This window comes from Stylophora pistillata, chromosome 5 (genome assembly GCF_964205215.1).
Source record: "Stylophora pistillata chromosome 5, jaStyPist1.2, whole genome shotgun sequence".
Lineage (NCBI taxonomy): Eukaryota > Metazoa > Cnidaria > Anthozoa > Scleractinia > Pocilloporidae > Stylophora > Stylophora pistillata.
Window position 1 is genome coordinate 6307830 of NC_142523.1, and position 22454 is coordinate 6330283.

The following is a 22454-nucleotide window of genomic DNA, read 5'->3' on the forward strand; positions in this document are numbered from 1 at the left end:
CTAGGAAGATTTTAGACGAGTCTAGGTAAGGTTTTCCAGTGGTCTAGGACTAAGTATAGTAGTGCTAAACCCTCTGAAGACCCGTGTTGCTAAAGGGTTCATATTTTCCACTTGTCGAAGCACTAACCTGCTCGAACAAAGTTAGGGTTGAATCAAGTGTAACCAAGGAGTAATTGTTTCTAAGAGGAAAAGTTAAAGACAATTGTGAAGTAAGCTTTTAAATTGCAGGTTATCAGAATGATCATCAGATTGGAAGGGAACCCTTACCATTGTTCCATTTGTTCACTGAATCGGATTTACTCTTCTCTCCATAATTTGAATGATCTCCAGCTCTATGCTTTTCGATTTCATAACTACTAAATCCTGAATCTTGACCACTCCAATTAAGGTTAAGGAAATGATGATGAGCTTTCACCACTGCCACGTAAGAACAAATCTATCACACAATAACAGATTTATGATACTGTTACTGAAAATCAAGCACAACCTACTCATAGCGAGTGAACCCCAATACCAAATAAATAAAGGGGTTAAGTTTCTAAAGAATTAGTAAGCCAATGGGGTGGGGGGGGGCTACAAGATAATTAGTCATTTTAACTGAGCTGATAATTAACAATTATTCACAGAGGTGGAGGCGGCTAATGGTAGATATTTTCCGAGCCGCAAAGGGGCGAGGTTAATAACCACGGTTAGCCACCGACAATGAGGCAAATAGTTGTTTTAGTATATGTTATAATAATATACATGAAAAAATTTCTCAGTTCTGATTGGTTAAGATGAATGCAGTTTCCAGTTAATTCAGTGCAGAAGAGAGTTAATTCAGTGCAGAAGAGGGTTAATTCAGTGGAAAGAAAGTAACAAACCAGACATTCTGATTGGTCAGTAATCAAAGAAACTCACAGATAGCCAATCAAATGCGAACCTTGGACGTCGCAACATTTGGATACGCTGAAAATTTGCGAGCGAAACGATGGCGGGTATTTTAAGTAGGTTTTCTTCCGTCACTGCAACAACAATACGGCAGCTGAAAAACAGCTCTACCAATGAAAACACGGTAAAAAGTATTGCTTTTTGGTTGTCGGTTTGGAAGAAGTGGTGTTTGGAGAAAGGAATTGCCGCAGAAATCGAAAACTACGAGCCAACGCAGCTTAACAGTTTGCTCGAGCGATTCTCCGCCGAAATTAAAAACAAACATGGGGAAGATTATGAACCGGAAAGTCTGAAAGTAATGAATACATCGCTTGATAGACACTTGAAGAACAAAGGCTATAAACTGTCCATTATTCGCGACAGAGAATTCTGTTCCTCCAAACAAGTACTGGACGGAAAAGCGAAACAGCTTCGCTTAGCTGGCCGCGCCAAGCGCCCAAACAAAGCTCGACAACTATCCGAAGAGGAAGAAGAAATTCTCTGGAAGAGCGAGAAACTCGGTGGTAAAACCCCAGAGTCCTTAATTCAAACAACGTGGTGGCTACTTACTCAACAATTTGGTCTCCGTGGAAGGCAGGAACACCATGGAATGAGACTGGAGGATTTCAGAATCATGAAAGGTGACGACGTCCTTGAATATGTTGAGTTTGCTGAAGGGCCAACGAAGACCAGACCTGGAGGTTTGAACGCAAAGCCAAGACAGTTTCAGCCCAAAATGTTTCAGACCGGCGGAGAGAGATGTCCAGTTGCGTTGTTCCGTATGTACATCAACCGTAGGCCTCGCAGTCTCAGGACGAGTGGTCCGTTTTATCTCTCGATGAAATACAACAGCGGAACTCGCGATGAAACTTGGTAAAAAGTCCAGCCCATTGGAGAAAATAGAATCAACTCCATGATGAAAAATATCATCTTCCAAACCAGCCTTCAGTCATCCGAGAAGCGGTTTACGAATCACATTGCCCGCAAAACGCTCGTTAGCAAGATGAAGAAAGCAAATCTTGAGAGGTCGTGCATTGCAAAAGTCGCTGGCCACAGAAATATCCAGTCTTTAGATGACTACGATGAAGCCGACGAAGACGAACAGCGACAGCTTTCGTGGGCCATCTCAAAGGGAAATAGTACACCAAAATCCGCGTCGGTGGCGGTTAGTTCATCTGGTCCTTCCGCTTCCAATGCAGTAATTTCACACATGATGACACGATGAGCTCTCAAGCGCAGAATCTGATGAATTCCTTCACTAACTGCACTGTGACATTCAACCTCAACAACAAGGTCTCGCCTGATAAACCTCGCAAACGACGATTTCGTTTCATCGACAGTGATTCGGACACAGACTGAATAATTCCTTGAACAGTTTGGCCGGACTTTGAACGTTTTTGCGCCTTAAAGATGTGAAAGTTTCATTTCATCTGTTGTTTTGATCGTACGCAGTTATTTTGACCATACACACAATGTCACTTACTGGGTTTGAATAAATATTTTTGCACGTGACGCGCGCGCCTTTCTTCTGCATAATTATGATAAGCTACCTGAAATTTTTTCATGTATATTATTAATACGTAATCACATGATTTTTCTCGTGCAATTTGGAATAAATAAGCACTTGTAAATTTTTTCAAGACCACAAATTACACGAGCCCTACGGGCTCGTGCAATTTTGTTAGTCTTTGAAAAAATTTACTTGTGCTTATTTATTCCAAATTGCACTCGAAATCATGCGATTACCTATACAAACAGTGAGATAATCGTAGAGGGGCGTGGCCAAGTGGTTAGGGCCCTGGAAGTGTAATCTGGTGGTCTCCAGTTCGAGTCCTCATTAAAGTCATGAGAATGAAGGAAACGATCATCAGTCAAAGAACCTCAGTATTGATATTTAGACAAATTCTCTTCCTCAGCATCATAGGAAATGTATAGAGAACAGTATGGAGAATATGCCTGCTGATGTTAGGGTGTAGAGGGTAACTGGAAACTTCTTACTGTTCATCTTTCATGACACAAACAATTCCACCCATCAACATAAACTGCATGCACACAAGAGGGATTGAGTCATTCTTCCTTAAGATAAATCACATTTGGCACAGTTTCAATGATTAACCTTACAAAGTGAACAGAGGAATGCGTTCCATCTAAACTCTGCAAAGCATGTGTGATCTGACGGCGTGGACAAAGCCCACATCCGACCTGATCGGATTACTTTTTGTGGCTACCCGTCTCGAAGAGGCGTAGCCACTAATGCTATGATCTGTGTAAGTAAGTCCGTCGATAACTCTTTTCGAAATCCGTTCGTGTAGCCCTGATCTTCTGACAGTTTTCGTAGCCAATCAGAGTGCGTTGTGATAGTTTTTCGTTGCCAATCAGATCGAGTACATCCATAAGCGCCGAATCCTCGGATAGTGTTCGTGGCCAATCAGAGCATCGCCGGTCAGTTGTCGGCTCCTTATTGATCCAAGTGTCCTTTCCTTGTGCTTGTGCTTCAACGCGGACCCCAATTTATCAAGGATGAGTGAGCTTCTATGTTATTTACAATGATTTCTTACTATTTTTCATCAATAACCAGTCACAGATTTCCAAGAATCGGCGAAGTGTTTGTTTGTAAGAATTTTTCAAGGTTTTTCCCCGTTCTTTGGAAATTTTATAGCGAGAAGACGACCACTGAATTGAAGTGTTTGTTTGGGTGCCATGACGATCGAATGACTTGTGCAGTTCAACGCCGTCAGTGGCGTTATGTAAATCGTTTGGCTCTCCATCTTGAACTGTCAAAAAAGTTCCTTTAATTGGGGAACGTTGAATTTCCTTCGGGAAACACAAAATGTCTTTCGAGACACGAATCATTTTCTTTCGGGAAACACAATATGTCTTTTGAGACGACTAATTTCCTTCGGTGTTATGAGTACAAAGAAGAACGTCTGTAGACTTCAATTTCAAGAGCTTTATTGCAGTAGTTTTACATTGCACGTGATCCATGAGATGACGTGACTTACAACCCACTTCTCATGACATTTCCCTTCTAAAGCTATTTGGCTGTCTTAATAACATTATGCTAATATAAGTGAAAACTGGAACAAGAAGTTAACAACTCAACTGTAAATTAATCTATAATACAACTCTTTTACATAATGTAATCCTTTTGCCAAACCGGAACAGATCTGACCCGAGTAGAGCGACGCGGAACCGAGGAGGCATCAGTATCGGGTAGGTCTGGTTCCAGGTTAGCATCTGATTCTCTAGTTACACTTGGAGAGCTTACACTGGATTGCATGGTTACAGGCTGTGAATCATCAATGAGATCATTATCTAATATAGTGACAAGTGGTTCCTGAGTAAGATGAATATAACGTCTATTTCTACGATACTCTCCACCAGTTTCATCAGTAATCATATACGATCAGTAGTTATAATAGGCTGGTTCTGGGACAATAGAGTATCCACAATTTGAAAATTAGAAGGAAATGTATGGGAAAATGCAGGTACAAAGTTCACAATTGAGGAGGAGTATCCACAATCACGTGCAAAGATATACTAGGACAATAGATAGAGTATCCACAATCACACAAAATCACGGTAAAGGTAGACTAGAGTATCCACACTAGAGTGTCCACAATCACGGTAAAATCACGGTAAAGGTAGACTAGAGTATCCACACTAGTGTATCCACAATCACGCAAAATCACGGTAAGGGTAGGGTTAGGTAACGTGTAGGTTTACATATGATCAAACCCTAACAATCATTTCAAGATGGTGTCTCAAACAATGAGAACAAATGAATTCAAGATAGCGAAGGGATTAAGTCAGCACGCAAGGGCATATACTACAACTTGATAGAGTACACGCAATGAGAATAATAGAGTATCCACAATTTGAAAATCAGAAGGAAATGTATGGGAAAATGTAGGTACAAAGTTCACAATTGAGGAATAGTATCCACAATCACGCGCAATGATATACTAGGACAATAGATAGAGTATCCACAGTAGTAGTATTGGGGGCCTGTATGGTCATACCCGCACGGCCTGGGTCCGAGTGTCTCGGCCGAGGTTAATTTATTCACGTTGCGTAGGTGTGCGAGGGGTTTGAATAGGGTTAAATATTCCTTAGGCGTATAAATGGGGGTTAGGGTTAGGGTTTGGCGTAGGTGTACGAGGGGTTATTAGGGTTAGGGTTAATTTTCGTATAGGTTCGTGAGTTGGGTTTTTAAAGAGTAACGGTACAAAAAAGTACAAAGAAAACAAAAGTACAAAGTAACAAAAGAATCCAAGATGGCGGAGGGATTCAGTTTAGGAATAATCCATTTAGAGAAAAGAGTGAGAGAGAGATGTGTTTTACAAATGAGAATCTATTAGAACTGATAACGGGAGAGAGAATCGACAAATTCTAATGGGTTTTACTCTCACAATTTAGAAGAATGCGATAAATTATCACACTGCATTATTTAGCTTTGAGTCAGATAAAAACAGACGCAGCCGGAGGCTGCGTTTTTCCAGAGGTGCGCGCGAAGAGAAGAAGAGGAAGAAATAGGAGGAGGAGGAGGAGGAGAGAGGAAGAAAGGTGAAAATCAAACAATTTGAAGTAAAATAATTTATTCTACCCGAGAGTTTAAATAGTGCGACTATGTAATGTCATTGTAAATGATGTCTCATTAAAATGCACAAAAGAAAATAAAAGATGACATTAGCATTCAATGCTCTATGAAGCGTTCGATGACGGTTTTAAGTGCAACAAAGCTCAGTTCTTTCTCTAATTTTTCTTAGTATAAAACCGCATACATCCTTCATGGATTCTTGTTTCAAGGGAAAGCTTTCGTTTCCAAGAATGACAACTGTTCAAGCAATCCATCATTCAAGTTCTGCTTCATCGTCAGTTGATCCTCCAAGGCCGTTATAATCTCATTCATTTTGTCGTATGAAAACTGCTTTGGATCAAATGTGCACACGTATGTCACATGTCTATGCTCCCGCGATGTAGTCACCACTTTCACAAAAGAGGTTTTCCACGTTTTCCTCGCGTCTATAATATCCTTCATTCCCATTTAAAACGGGTAGATCATTTCAAATGCTAAATGCCTTCTATCCAGTTGCTCAGGCTCCAACTGTTTAAAGATTACCGCGTACAAATTAGACTCCGCTATTCTACGGTATTCCACTTTCACTAACGGATCATTTAAGGCTAATTCCAACCACGACTTGCTTCCAGTATTTCCTTGAAATGCCATAGCTTTTATAATCTTTTCTTATTAACAGCTCGTGATAAATGAAGCGTACTTAAGTATGACGACAAATCTTATAACGTTCTCTCCACCCATCTATGAAGAAAAACAAAAGAAAAATTATATAAAATAATCTTGCTAGCTTAACTTTTATCATTTGAACACTTCAGTCATAGCGTCGACACGTCTGAGATAATGCAAACAATTACTCTCAAAGAGAATCGACAGAAGCTGATGGCTATCAGAGCTCACATTAAATATAATGAGCAGAATCTGAAAGAATTCAAATCGCATGTAGAACAAGGAACGTTTCCTAGAAGATTAAAAGCCGTTCCAATTCCTAAGATGAGAATAGTGGAGGGTCAGAACATAGTAAAAAAGGCATGCCGCAATTTGGAAACCGTGGTGTTATGTCAGGCGATACAAGAGATTGAAACTCAACTAGCGGATGATCTGAAGAAATATCAATCCATGAAAGACGAGAGAAAGCATGCCAAGCATACATTGCTACTACAGCGTAAACCTTTGAAATCCACTTTATTATCAGAGTGAAACTCGAATTGGAGGAATTACAGAAGAAATACGCACAACTCTATGCACAAGTAGAAACGCAAAATGTAAAAAACACTGAGTCAATAGAGGAAATGCTGTATCATGTAAAGTAATTTTAATAAAACAATTTTAATAACATAATTTAAAACATGAAATTTCCTGGTGTCACGGACCTGCATTTATTACAATGAGAAACGAGTCCATTCCTGTTCACTAGAAGTTGTGAAGGTGAGCGTCACTTTAAATTCCATATTCAACGCTTCTAATTTTGTAGACATCCAATTAAAACTTAACCAATCTAACATGCCTAGCATAGTTCTTGTAAGTCGGAGTGTTTGAGGGAAGAATGTAAAGACTGGGATATTAGTGAGTCGCCCCAAACATTTGATAGAAGGTAGAGTTTTAGACTCTACCGCTTCCAATGTGATCATGCATACGCTATCCATAGAGCATTCTTATTTTAAAATCCATCGTTGAATGGATAATAATAAGTCTTCACTCATGGATATGAGTAAGTTTTCATTCCATTTCGGTTTTCGATGTTGATGCACATTTATTTTAAATTGTATTGCCTCTATTTCTTCATCTAAATGCAGGATACTTCTATCCAATTAACTTCCATAATGGGATTAAAAAAGTGAATGAATAAACCCTGTTCAAACCAAAAGAAAAATCGCTTAAAGTCTTGTAGGGATATTTGACATGTCCTAATGAAAAGGAGGTAAATACGCTCTTAAAATAAACAGAGAATAAATTGAAAAGCTTTTATTCATATTATGGTGCTATTTACAGGCAGCTCAAGCGAACGAATCTCATTGACAAATCATACGCATCGCATGTTCAACAAATGTAGTTAAAAGCAAAGTCTATCACGAGTTGAGGTTCTATCATTCTAATACATTCGAGTAATGTCCATATGCGCGTGTATCGATTCCAAACTCTCCCAACAAAAATCGCTTATCGTCGTAAGGTGAGAGCGTTGTTTTGTTAAGTTTCTCTGTATACATTTCGTGTTTTTCGGTGCGGAATCCCATCATCGCATGCGTTTGTGATGTCTTAGTAAAACGGCACTTTCGATACAGTTCGTGTGTCAGTTCTTTCTCGATCACAGATTTTTTCACCCCCTTTGCTGTCTTTTTTTCTTTTGACTTTGCATCCCTTTCATACCACGTTTTCATAGCATACATTTTAGAGCGTAGACTTACAAACCCCATCACAGGGCTGCCAGTATTCTCATCTATAAATTTACCAATGACTGTTTTGTTTTCGATACTGTACAGAAAATGATCTTTAGGGTAATCAGATGTATCGAACAAGTGTTGTTCCTCTTTCATGTCTTTATAAATGTCCTCAGTAAAGTGAGGCTGTCTGTATCTGTGAATAGTAATTTCACACGGTCTGCGCCATACTTGGGTAAGATGTAATCATAATGAAATTGATACATGAGCATCTTGGAGAGATCCAGTACTGAAAAACCCGTATAGATCGGCTTCTTTAACACCACCTTAGTACGTTCCAATTCCACAGCAATAAGGCATTCATCTTCTTCTTCGCCATTTTTGATAAACGGCGTATCTCGTTTGTAAGACGGTTTGTTCACCAACCTTCCATACTTTTTAGCTGTAGTAACAAATTCGATGTTTCGATGTTTTCGCACATTTTCCATAGTCTTTCCAAAGACGCTATTGTTCATTAACTTGAAAAAATCCTTTTCAAAGGCGTTAGAAGCCATATTTTGCTTAGAAGTATTCAAATCAATGTATGGTTTCAACCAGGCTTCTTGTTTGAACTTGAGGACACGGTGAATTTTGGTAAGCTTCATACCCTTGTCGAGGTAAAATTTAAAGTTTCGAAAGTGAATAATATAATTCTTCTTACCGTAGAGATTAGGTAAAAGTTTCCTAACCTCAGCTGGTTTGTACTCCAAATCTTCGGCCAAATGCCTTGAATAAGGTGAAAGCATGTCGGGTGTAATAACTACATTTTCTGAGGCTAGTGGATAATCGTTGTGAAGGTCATGAAGTTCTTCGGATATTCCAAATCCACTTCGAGAATGTACCCTTCAGACGCATCATCAGGTACTTGTGTGATATTTACTCCCAGCAAGTCTTCTTCTGGAACCCACTCGAACTCTCTTACAGGTAGGGATGACTCATGGCCCAACCATAAAGATTATTAGCATCAAGATACATAATGAATGAGGTGAGCTGGTTGAAATTGTAATCTGGAAGGTAAGGGTTGTTGGCTTTCGCATGGCGATGAGTAATCATGGAGATGCCTCCGTGCATACCACGCTCTAAAAGCAGATGTTGGTCGATATCTGCTATGCTATCCAATTACACTTTAGTATATTTTAAGGCTGCATCCCACGCAAGGCTTGGGGAGGTGTAGTAATGCGCTGCATCCAATCCATACACTTCATAGCATTTATCTCTAAATTGCTCGAAGACATCTGCTAACAGCATTATATCCGTAAGTAAATAGACATCATGGTAATCTCGAAGGGTTTGACATCCCATCTCCCGCCAGACGTTCTGCGCATGCACATAATCCTCGTCTTTAACGTCTTCATCAGTCAAAAGGCTGTGAAAAGCTTCTTTCGGCGGTAGAGCATCTTCTTGAAACCTTTCAAAACTATCCATGTCGTCGTAAGGGTACACGCCTTTCTTTTTCAAGAGATTCACATCTCTTACTCCCCATACTTCAGGAAATAGCTCTTCTAAGATGGGATAGGTGGATAAATTATCAGCTAATTTTTCTAATGGAAAGGGCATAAACTGATTAGAATCCAAGAAGCGTAGATGACCCAAGGAAATGCTGATATATTTTTCGGTGATGGTAGGTATCACTTGAAGACCTTTCCGTTTCCGCTTATTCGCATGCTTGTGAATCCCTCGCATTATGAAATGTGCGTCATACCCTCTCAAATTGTGCAAAAAGACGGGTATGACCTTTTGCCTGCGAAACTGGAGGTTGCAGAAATTATGGGCGGCTCCCCTGTACTCTCCCGTGGCGTGATCATGATCTCTGACTTTCTTCTCTCCCACACGAAACGGTTTTTAACAGATTTTGCAATGAGTTGCAGACTCGTGTTGTTCTTCATCAAAGTCTGTCATGGGCCTGTTATCATAAAGGAAAGGTAATAAGTCCTTCCCCAATTTCAAAAGACTTTTTAAAAAACAATCCACTACTTTTTTTCCAATCTCTTCATCTTTATCTTCTTCCATCTTTCTTCGTTTGAAATACTTTTCCACCTGCTTCCGCTTCCTCTTTCCATGGGCGTGGAACCTCGGATCTTCTCCTCCCTCCTCCTCCTCCTCCTCCTTCTCTTTCTCCCTCTGTCCCCCTCTTTCCTCCTCATTCCTCCTCTCTTCTCCTTTCAGTGGGCCTAGAGAAGTCTCTCTATTCCATTCTTCACACTCATCCTCCTCTTCTTCATCTTCTTCACACTCATCCCCCTCTTCATCTTCCTCGATATTCCATTCTTCAGTCTCTTTCTCCTCTTCATCTTCTTCTTCGCTATTCCTTTCTTCACTCTCATCCCCCCCCTTCGTAATACTTTACTAGATTTGGTACATCCGGATGCCTCGAGATGAGAACCAATCCATAACTACACGGGACGTGGCATTGAACTCGTTCCGTTTTCTCTCCGCGTTCCTGGGTGATTGGTTTAAGGATACTCTCAAAGTCTGCGTAGATGGCGAAGGAAGCTCGCTCCATATTCTGCAGGTTTGTAAAATGAACCATTTCTTTTACACATTCTGTTTTCTGTAATGGTAATTCTCGACAATATTCCATATGCTTCTCAAGTAGGTCTTGTCTTCCAAAGCTATTGAAGCATCGCTCGCAGAATAATTTTCTCTGTTGTTTCTTTGTCTGATCGTGAAGTAGACGCTCCAGAGATTTCACCCACGCATAATGGCCCGTGTTCCCATCGCTCCAATAAAGCAATGTCACGTGGTGTTCTTTTTTTCTTCCGTCATTCTTAAGGGGAATAAATCTACTTTTCGCTTTTTTCTTCGGCCCTTTAGTTCGTATCCAATGAAGCTGACACTAATACTCGGATTTTGCTTCTCAAATTGTGAAATGTTGTTTATCTTCATAGGAAGCGTCAAACCGCTGAAGTTTAGTTCCTCCTCAAAGGGTATATAGTTGTTTACACGCTCAGGATGAATTTCCATTGGATGAAGAGCTGAGAGAGTGGCCCACTTGAAGCAGTGATCATCTTTGTTTTTGACATTGATTATAGCCTTTTTGTCTGCAATGGAGGGATGAAGCTGGAGGTAGGAGTTACCTTTACGTGGTGCATATTTTACCATCTGTAGAGCAACATTATTATTTCTTTCCAAAACCCATCCGGATGCGAGCTGAGTGAAATTGCTCATCTGGTCTTCCAATCGTTCATAGGCCATGTGAGTTTGCTTCATCACATCGCTACCTGAGGTACTAGTGTATGGACCAGCAGTAAAGTGAGGTGTTAGCACTCGAGGGTTCTCTTGCTTTTTCATCACTTGCGACATCTTACTTTCGAGAACTAAGTTCCACTTAATCCCCTTCTTTTCTTTAATGGCTCCTCCTAAACGATTTTGTAACCGTTTCGCAGATTCATGTAAAAGCACTTTAAAATCTTTCTTCTGCACCTTTGTCTGAGGGCGAAATGTTGCCTCGATTCTTACACCATTGAGAACCTTTTTCTCTTCGTCGGGTTCAATGGAGGGGTTTGTAGGTAGTTCATAGTCTCCATCATTAAGGTTCTCTAAAGCTCCCCCTCTTTGTCTTCTGTGGGAATTTTTCACATGATCATCTCGGTTCGCTTTTCTGACAAAGCATTTTCCGCAGGTCTTACATTTAAAATTTGTCTTTTTCTGACAGTTATGATGGCTTAGAGTCTCTTCATACTTGAAGCGCCTTTTACTTTTGTCGCTCTTGAATGGTTTTTCCCATGGCGGGACTATGCATCCCTGAATAGCTTGCTGCAGTTGATTAGATTGAAGCAGATTGGAATGGTGAGTTTTAATATGCCTCTTTAATCCATCCTTTCTCGCCAGAGTTTTTGTGCAGTACGGGCATGCTAGGCGATGGTTTGATGTTCCACAGCTCTTCACATGTCGGTGAAAGTTATTCCTCTGCGTAATAGTTAACCCGCACTTTAGACAATCAAACATGATGTAATACCTTCAGCGCTCTGCGATTAAATGAAATTTTATACTCAATCATCCCTATTTAGGATTGTAGCGGAGGTAAAGAAAATAGGATAGACGCTAGTTTTATGGTGGGGGAAAGAAAATTACTATGTTTCCACATTACCCTCACTTTCTACTGCTCCCTCAAACGTATTCTCAAAGTTTATTCACATTCGATCCTCTTGATTTAAAACTTTTTCAGATTTCTATTTTACACCGAGGTAAACAAATAGATCAATTATTTGTAATTTAAGAAAGAAAATTGCTGTGTTTGTACATTACTCTCATTTACCCCATTGTTTCAAATCCCAGTAAAGCTTAGCTCACCTTCAGTGACAATATGTTATTGTCCTCCTTCTCTCTAATTTCCACTGCACTCTGTTAGTTGAGTCTTCTCTTTTTATATCCATTCACTCTATTGTTTAAAATCGCGAAAGCTTATTGGGTGCAATTTGACGCGCATTGACTTATAAACGTATGATTGGATAAATCGAAAATTTGATTGACAAATATCTCTAACGATTCTGGCACAGAAAAAGTTTGATGACTAAAGGTCACCACACAATAAAACTTTGATGGCTACATGTCGCTGTACAATCAAATTTGATTAACAGCCTTAGCGGTAAAAACACCACTTGTGAGCGCATTGTTTTATTTTCGTAGAGAAATTTGCGTAGGTCATATTCTCGGAAAGTTTCATTTAAAACTGATAGGAAATTTTCCTTTCTTCTGAGAGTATATAACTAGACGCATGCTTTAACTATTATTCATTCTTAATTTGTAGAATTAATTGCAACAACGAGCCATTTAATCGTGCTCTATAGTTGTCGCTATTGCCATAAAGAATTCACTCGTTCGGATAACAAAGACCGTCACGAGAGGAATTCATGTGCGAGCGCTACAACACGTGGATCTCCTTTCACTGTGAATAATCATTCCTTTCCGCCTGGGATTGTAGATCCAATCCAGTCATTTGATCTATCACAAAGGTGGTGTGAGGGTTTTAAATTCAAAACACCCAGTAGCATATTAATTGTGGGACCTTCTGGATGCGGTAAAACTTATTTCACCAAATCATTGCTGCTACAACATTTGGATGAATTGTTTGTGTCACCTCCCACTGTTACGGCGTCTGGCAAGATGGATATCGCGAGATGCAACGACATGGAATAAAATTTCATGAATGTATACCCGGAGAAGAACAGTTAGAGCAATGGTTTTCTAAAGATGGTGGATTGTTGGTGATGGATGATCTTATGGCAGAAAGAGGGCATGATAAAGAGGTGTTGGATCTTTTCACCAAACATTCTCATCACCGCAACATTACTGTCCTTTACTTGTGTCAAGACATGTTTCCACCAGGCAAATACGCTAAAAGAATTTCCAGGAATGCTCATTATGTGGTCGCATTCAAGAATCCGCGTGATCAACTAGGGCTTAAAAATTTATGGTTACATGTTTTTCCGATGACACGGCAAGATATTATGCAAGTGTATTCTGAGGCCACACAACGGCCTTTTGGATATATTACCCTGGATTTACACCCGGCTAGTGATGATGTTAGACTATCATACAGTCATCTTTTAAAGCATGAAGGATGTATGCGGTTTTATACTAAAAAACATTAGAGAAACAACTGGGCTTTGTTGCTCTTAAAACCGTCATCGAACGCTTCATAGAGCTTTGAATGCTAATGTCATCTTTTATTTATTTTTGTGCATTTTAATGAGACATCATTTACAATGACATTACATAGTCGCACTATTTAAATTCTCGGGTAGAATAAAATATTTTACTTCAAATTGTTTGATTTTCACCTTTCTTCCTCTCTCCTCCTCCTCCTCCTCCTATTTCTTCCTCTTCTTCTCTTCGCGCGCGCGTCCGGAAAAACGCAGCCTCCGGCTGCGTCTGTTTTTATCTGACTCAAAGCTAAATAATGCAGTGTGATAATTTATCGCATTCTTCTAAATTGTGAGAGTAAAACCCATTAGAATTTGTCGATTCTCTCTCCCGTTATCAGTTCAAATAGATTCTCATTTGTAAAACACATCTCTCTCTCTCATTCTTTTCTCTAAATGGATTATTCCTAAACTTAATCCCTTCGCCATCTTGGATTCTTTTGTTATCTTTGTACTTTTTTGTACCGTTACTTTTTAAAAACCCTACTCACGAACCTATACGAAAATTAACCCTAACCCTAATAACCTCTCGTACACCTACGCCAAACCCTAACCCTAACCCCCTTTTATACGCCTACGGAATATTTAACCCTATTCAAACCCCTCGCACACCTACGCAACGTGAATAAATTAACCTCGGCCGAGACACTCGGACCCAGGCCGTGCGGGTATGACCATACGAGCCCCCAATACTACTACTGTGGATACTCTATCTATTGTCCTAGTATATCATTGCGCGTGATTGTGGATACTATTCCTCAATTGTGAACTTTGTACCTACATTTTCCCATACATTTCCTTCTAATTTTCAAATTGTGGATACTCTATTATTCTCATTGCGTGTACTCTATCATGTTGCAGTAATAGCCCTTGCGTGCCGACTTAACCCCTTCGCCATCTTGAACTCTTTTGTTCTCATTGTTTGAGACACCATCTTGAAATGATTGTTAGGGTTTGATCATATGTAAACCTACACGTTACCTAACCCTACCTTTACCGTGATTTTGCGTGATTGTGGATACACTAGTGTGGATACTCTAGTCTACCTTTACCGTGATTTTACCGTGATTGTGGATACTCTAATGTGGATACTCTAGTCTACCTTTACCGTGATTTTGCGTGATTGTGGATACTCTATCTATTGTCCTAGTATATCATTGCACGTGATTGTGGATACTCCTCCTCAATTGTGAACTTTGTACCTGCATTTTCCCATACATTTCCTTCCAATTTCAAATTGTGGATACTCTATTGTCCCAGAACCAGCCTATTATAACTACTACGATCTGGGTGTGTCACTTTTTCCTGTAACTATAGCACGTGACAAATGTTTGTCACCTGGTTTCTTGAACCTTACACTATCCCCTTCCTTAAAGTGCCCCTAAGACGAAAATTGACCATTTTATTCTGGCCTAAATTGTTTACACAATGTTGAATTGGGTCAAGTTAAGACCCTTTTTTCCACTAAAAACTCAAAACAAATCTTCGATGACCAATTTTTACCGCTTCAAAGTCGTCCAAAAATCGTCCGCCATTGAAGCTTGTGTGGATAGTTTTGCGCCGACAAACGATGAATTTTTGCCATGCGAATAAAGATAAACACAGAACGGCACGGACTCCCCATGTGGCTTTTGTGAAATTATCGGGTGATTAGTAAAAATAGTTTTCGGCAATGGCTAATTGCGTATCCGAAGGCGGATATTGGGAGTTTGTGAAAGCCATTTCTCAGCCATCAGTGTGTTTTCCCCGATGCAGTTGGTCAATGATCTCATTAACCCTTTCCCACGTGTTTTTTACTATCGAGGCTTTGAGAGTTTTGAAGTGAATTCTGTTGTTGAGTTGCACTTTGGCCTTCTTTGTCTTTTCTGTATTATTCATGATGACTACTGCTGTGTTGCTTCGGTGAGGTTTAAAGCAGAGTTTGTTTCAACTCTTTTGTAGCTGTGACCTCATTGCGTTACAATGTATTTTTTGGCTTAGATCTGCAAGTAGCCTGCGTTGCAGCCGGAAGTGTCAAACAATCCCCGGTATAGTCCGTCTGCGTGTCTATACCGGCGGTTTAGACTGTCTGCGACGCAGGCTAATCTGCAAGTAGCGTTATGACAATTTTCCAAGTAGCTCTGAAGGGCAATAGAAGAATGAACCGGTGGCATTCAGTTTGATATGAAACAGAAGTGGTTCTTTGTTTTGTCCGTGAAAGGTGTACCGGAGGCGCATTCGTCTTGCGAATAAATCTCGCAAAAGTTGGCCTGATTTTAAATTCATTTGTCAGGGGCGTTGGGATGAATTTGAGACCCTTTGATAGCACGCTGACTTGGCTGTCAGATGGTTGATAGTTTGACAAGTTTTTAAAGAAATTTTCATTTTCTCGGTTTTTTGGCTGCAAGCCTACATTTTAAAGTGTTTTTACGCTCTGTGTCTTAAACTGTTTGTTCTGCTTTCGTTGATATTAAAGCCAGCTTTTTTAAGAATCAGAGCACAATTATATTTTTCATCTCTTTTGTATAAAAGTGAGCTCTTTGAGGTCAGAAATCTCAATCCTCAATTCGGCTATTTTATCATTCTTATTTACAATGTTCACCGAGTACTTTCCTTTGTGTAAGGTATTCTGTCAGAGAGTTGTTAAAGGTGGATATTGATCAGCTCATATGTAAAGGTGACAAAATCTGTGGAGGTTCGTAGACTTCGCTTTCCGACGTCGAGATCGCACTGAGGACGGTTTTTCTTGTCGCTTTTCTTCTTGAACAGTAGGCACTGAACCCGACAGAATTCTTCGCCTAGATCCTTCAAAGCAGAGTCAATTAACTCTGTTCAAAGTACACAGATCTCTCGAAACAGTCCTCCGAGAAGTGTTCGGAGTAAATCACAAATATTTCTGTAGGATTGAAGTTTACTCAGCGAGGTCGCACAAATCGCATCCGTTTTTCCCGCTCTGATCTATTTGCAAGGCTCCGATGCAGAGAAATACCTGCAGCATGGTCTGCACGATTACTTCAGCTTTGAATTACGCATCGATGCCCAGTCATTTTTGTTTATTGTTTGGAAGAATAGAGTAAAGCACTGTTATGTTTGCTTGACATTTTGCCATGTGAGATTTTCGCGTTGAGCCTTTAACGTCACTTCCTCTGAGTCCTGCGATCAACTTCCGGAACATGATCAAAAAATGGCGGACGCGAAATCGTGAATTTAACGGCCCGAAAAAAGATATTTCTGGTGCTCGGTCTAAACTGAAATTTGGCAGAGTAGATGAAGGAGACACACTGAACACGAAAATGGAAAAAAACTGATGTGCGAAAATTTTGATATCAGGGGCACTTTGAGTTGAGGCAATTGTTTGGAGCCTTGGCGATCATAGAATTCTTTGTATTTAGCTTGTCGTTTTTCTAGTAATTCTGGAACATCATGACAGGTCTGTGGTACTAAGACCAAGGGGTGAACAGGAACTCTTGTGCGGATTTGCCTACTGAATAACATTTGGTTAGGTGAATAAGGAAAATTGTTTATTGGCGTGTTGCGGTATTCCATCAGACCTTCATTCAAATTGCACTCCTTTCTTAGTAAGTTTTTAACAATGTTAACCGCCTTTTCTGCAAGACCGTTTGCCTGACTATATGTGGGACTGGTTGTTATTATGTTAATGCCATATTGCGTAGCATATTCCTTCATTTCTCTGGAGTTGTGGGGTATGTTGTCTGCAATTCAAAGTTTTCATAAGGTCGTAGTGGTAGCAAGTATGATAAATATTGTGAGAAATAGACAACTTTTTTGAGAGACATGTTTCGGCATGCTTATGCCATCTTCAATCAATGAGTAACAGAACGTGAGTAATTATATAATAGACAAGTAGATGTATAAAATATTTACAGTATGATGTAATACAAAAGCGGGTACTAATTACGTGACACCAAATAAATATGATCAAACCGGAACTAACAAACAATTACAGCATTATAACACTTTTCTAGCGTTTTAGTTCACACCTTTGATGTTTTGTGTCACGTTGTAAATAGTACCCACTTTTGTATTACATCATACTGTAAATATTTTATTCATCTACTTGTCTGTTATGAAATTACTCACGTTCTGTTACTCATTGATTGAAGATGGCATAAGCATGCCGAAACATGTCTCTCAAAAAAGTTGTCTAATTCAGAGTTTTTGGATAACCATGTCTTGAGAAAATTTCACTTAGACATCTGATATTATCACTGCTGGCTTTGCCATTCAGCCTAATAGCCTCAATGTACTTTGAATAATAATCAATGACCACAAGGTAGTTTTGATTTTTGTGTTGTAACACATCTGATGCAACAATTTGAGGGGGCAATATTGGGATTTGTCGACTTTGCATGGGTTCTTTCGACTGCTTACTTTGATATTTCAGACATTTTTCACAACGAGACACTATGTCTTCAATATGTTTATTCATGCCAAGCCAAATACCGTTGTACGTGCATTAGCTTTGGTTTTCTCAATGCCACAGTGACTTAAATGTAATTTCTGAAGTATATCCGCTCTCCACGTAAATGGAATGACAAGCCTGTTGTCCTTGAGAAGGATTCCATCGCTTACGTGAATATCATTCCTGACATTCCAGAAAGACTTAAGAGAAGGAGGTACCTCACGTTTGTGTTGGAGCCAACCCTCCATGGCATACCTATGTAACAACTGCGTAGTAGGCTCATTGCAATTTAGCTGTCGTAATTCCATCACCTTCATATCCGAAATTGGGAGATCGAGAATTACACTATGAATGAACTGCTCCATGTCATGATGTATATCATCATCAGTAGGAACATTGGACTGATCGATTGCTCTTGAAAGGGTATCTGCAATATAAAGAAACTTCCCTGGAACATATCTCACTTTAAGATTATACCTTTGCAGTCGAAGTCTCATTCTTTGCAAGCGAGGGGGGTACCTTGAAAAGAGGCTTTTTGAAAATACTTTCTTGGGGCTTATGATCAGAGAGTACTTCAATTTCTGCCCCATACGTGTACATATTAAATCTCTCACATCCATAAACGATCGCTAAGAGCTCTTTCTCAATTTGGACTTCATTGATTTCAGAACTTGACATAGCACGCGAGGCATATGTCACTGGTTGATTCTGTTGCATCAAACATGCTCCTTGGCCGTGTCGTTGGTAAACTTGTCACAAAATCGTAGGACTGGGGTGCTACTCAAGACGGATTTGAGTTTAGTAAGAGTTGTATTGTGCTCTGGAAATCAAGTCCACGGCACATCAGACTAAAGAATGGCTGTCTGAAAGGATCGAGAATCGTCCGTCAGCGACCATTTTGGTGAATTGCTCATATTCTGCCCAACGATACCCTTTGGTAAACTGTTTTCAAAAATCAAGTTTAAACGTTCCGACGAGTGTTAATTTTTCAGAAATTTGCAAAAATTTGAAAACGCGGTTTAAGTGCGGTTTTCCGCCTAGCAAATTGTCCAAAATTCACTGCAAAACCCAAGCTCCTTTGAAGGCTTAAAATGAATTCAGTTAACACCAAACTTTACATGTGTTAAGAGAAAGTCTTCCCATTCATTTGTGTTATGTTAATTTTTTCCGTGCACAGCTATTTTGTGATTTTTTTTTTTTGTCCCTTAAGCAACACCCTCAAAAAGTGCTGTACATGGGGCGAAAAATAGGTAAAATTTAATGCGATAAAAGTATACCTGGTACATAAGGTTTTAACCTTTTAACTAGATTTTCGTAATAAAATGTCCTTATTCAATACCTGAGTAAAATTTGGTGCTTTGAATCGGAACGCCTCCTTTTGGAAATACCACGAATATTTGTGACCTGAGCGAGTGGCATATGGTACTTCGATGACTGGACTGGACTGGACTGGACTAGTAAAACGCGGACTAGTAAAGCGCGGACTAGTAAAACGAGGACTAGTAAAGCGCGGACTAGTAAAACGCGGACTAGTAAAACGCGGACTGGTAAAACGCGGACTAGTAAAACGCGCACTAGTAAAAACGCGCACTAGTAAAACGTGCACTAGTAAAACGCGGACTAGTAAAACGCGGACTAGTAAAATGCGGACAAGTAAAACGACAACAACAAAAAAAACAATTTCATACGAAGGCGATCATAAGACTTAATGGCAAGCCAATTTAGTAAGTGACAATACCTGTTTGACCTTTAAGCTGCAAATGGGTTTGAAATGCGCCAGATACAAACAAATTTATAAGTTTAGGCTAAGAAAGAATTTTATTCAGCACCAGTTCAAAATCCTAAAATACACTTTCGTCGTAAATTTCACGGCAGAAACGAAGGAATTCGATGAACAAAAGTCGCATGAAATCTCTTCGTGTCTAGGTAGAAAGAGTCTCATTGACTTCAGCTTTTCCGTGGAAATAAAAAATACTTTCCGTAAGATCTCTGTTTTTCTTTTTACGAGAAAATCGTCGCATGATCATTTAACTCGTGTGTGTTTGTCATACCAGTGCTGCTGTTTCTTCAAAAGCGTATGTTTCTTTCTTCTTTAATTGACAGGTGTCACATCATGACAGTTACTTATCAAAAAATGTTTCAAAATTTGCTCGGAAGCTTTTTAATTACCTTTAGAAATAAAAGTGTTTCGGCGAAAGCTTTCTCTTTAATTTGAATAACGTTTGTTTTCTTTATAATTCACTCGCTATCAAATTGTTAAGTTCAAGGAGGATTTTCCCGTAATTAAACTCGTAATTGTAGCCCTGATTCATTCGGGCTCCTTTGGCAATCATTTAAGGAGACGCGAGCCAACAATTTTCGTTTTCTATTGCAACTGAGTCAAGACAATTTTACTTAGGGGGGTCGCATTACAGTCAAGTTTTAATTTCACCGGATTTCGAAAAACCTAAAACCAAATTTTTTTAACGGGAAAACAAAAATGAAATTGACAACATCAATTAGGATCGCATTTCAACCGGGTTAAAATGGAAACGTCAATCACGGAGTCAATCTCACATCCGGCAAAAATAAACATTCCCCCGAACTAACCATGCGGCGAAACAGAACACTTTGCATGGCGATTATAGTCTTTTTGTTTTCAGCTATTTAACAACAACAAAAAAATCAAAGGTTTGCTTTTGTTTTGCTGATGGAGAGATAGAGAAATTGAGAAATGGAGAAATTTCCCGCTCTTTTTGGTTTTATCTTATTTCACACGCACGCACAAATGACAACTTTGTCCGCAACGGACGCGGGTCCTTTCGTTTCAAAAAAATTTGGCAAAATCGGTCAGCCCCACCCAGGCACACCGGCGTCTTTGATGATGTTTAGAATTTTGAAACTTTTAGGAAACCGCAAAAATTGGGTCGCATTAGAAAATGCTTGTGTTGACAGAGTTTAATCCCTAGAGTAAACAATTCGGTCGTAATGCGACCCGAGCCTTAAAGAATCCAGGATGCTACACCAATTTTTGAACAGTTCAGAAATATACGAACAGTTCAGAAGTTCCCGTTACGGACCGACCTATGCTGGTGAATAACACTTTTATCTTTTTCTAACGCATAAAAACAATGATTGCTAAAAGAACCCGAATGATTTAGGGCTACAATTACGAGTTTAATTACGGGAAAATCCTTCTTGAACTTCACAATTTGATGGCGAGTGAGTTATAAAGAAAACAAGAGTTATTCAAGTTAAAGAGAATGTTTTCGCCGAAACATTTTTTTGATAAGCAACTGTCACGATGTGACACCTGTCAATTGAAGAAGAAAGAAGCATACGCTTTTGAAGAAACAGCAGTACTGGTATGACAAACACACACGAGTTAAATTATCATGCAACGATTTTCTCGTAAAAAGAAAAACAGTTAGAGATCTTACGGAAAGTATTTTTTATTTCCAACGACGATTAATCTTCGAAGATTTACCTCTGTTCCGTTTTAAAATTTCACGGAAAGTCAAATTGTAAGTAAATGCAAATATGTGTTTTGGCCGGGAGTTGTCAGTCTGCTTGTTTGTCTTCTGTAATGGCGTGTGTAAATCGGTGTTTCTTCCACCGAAAAGCTGGAGTCAATGAGACTCTTTCTACCTAGACACAAGGAGATTTAATGCGACTTTTATTCATCGAATTCCTGCGTTTCTGCCGTGAAATTTACGACGAAAGTGTATTTTAGGATTTTGAACTGGTGCTGGATAAATTCTTTCTTAGCCTAAACTTATAAATTCGTTTGTATCTGGCGCATGTCAAACCCATTTGCAGCTTAAAAGTCAAACAGGTATTGTCACTTACTAAATTGGCTTGCCATTAAGTCTTATGATCGCCTTCGTATGAAATTGTTTTTTTTGTTGTTGTCATTTTACTAGTCCGCGTTTTACTAGTGCGCGTTTTACTAGTCCGCGTTTTACTAGTCCGCGTTTTACTAGTGCACGTTTTACTAGTGCGCGTTTTACTAGTCCGCGTTTTACTAGTCCGCGTTTTACTAGTCCGCGTTTTACTAGTCCGCGCTTTACTAGTCCGCGTTTTACTAGTCCAGTCCAGTCCAGTCCAGTCAGCGAAATACCATATGCCTGAGCGAGCAGAAGATATGTGCTGTGTAAACAAACGCTAATCTAATTATTCCCTGCCAGGTAGAAAAAGGTTTTGAAATCAACTTTAATTTTGGAAATTTTGGCTGGTATGCCACAAAATTTTTGGCAAGAGGGAAATCATACATTCAGAATTACGTGAGAGCAAAGAGAAAATAAAATCAGTGTCAAAAATGTACATACAGTTGTTACGTCGATCAACATTAGGCAAATTACGACCTCAGCTGTAGGAAAACTATGATATCTCTTGCTCAGTTTGTTGAATGACTCTTAAACAATTCAATGGTTGTTTTTCATATATAGAGATAATATGTATATATTGATCAATAATTCCTGAGAATGCAGGGGGAGAACAGCATTCTGTACAAGCATTTCAGTGTA

The 22454-nt window shown here is 39.4% G+C and overlaps 1 protein-coding gene and 1 pseudogene across 1 annotated transcript in view; one reads left to right on the forward strand and one right to left on the reverse strand.

The window, feature by feature from the left end:
- Nucleotides 1-22454, reverse strand: part of LOC111325029 (uncharacterized) — a 225318-nt gene that overhangs the window by 141099 nt on the left and 61765 nt on the right. The gene's annotated exons all lie outside the window — the stretch shown is intronic.
- On the forward strand, nt 11978-13535 carry LOC148730015 (uncharacterized; annotated as a pseudogene).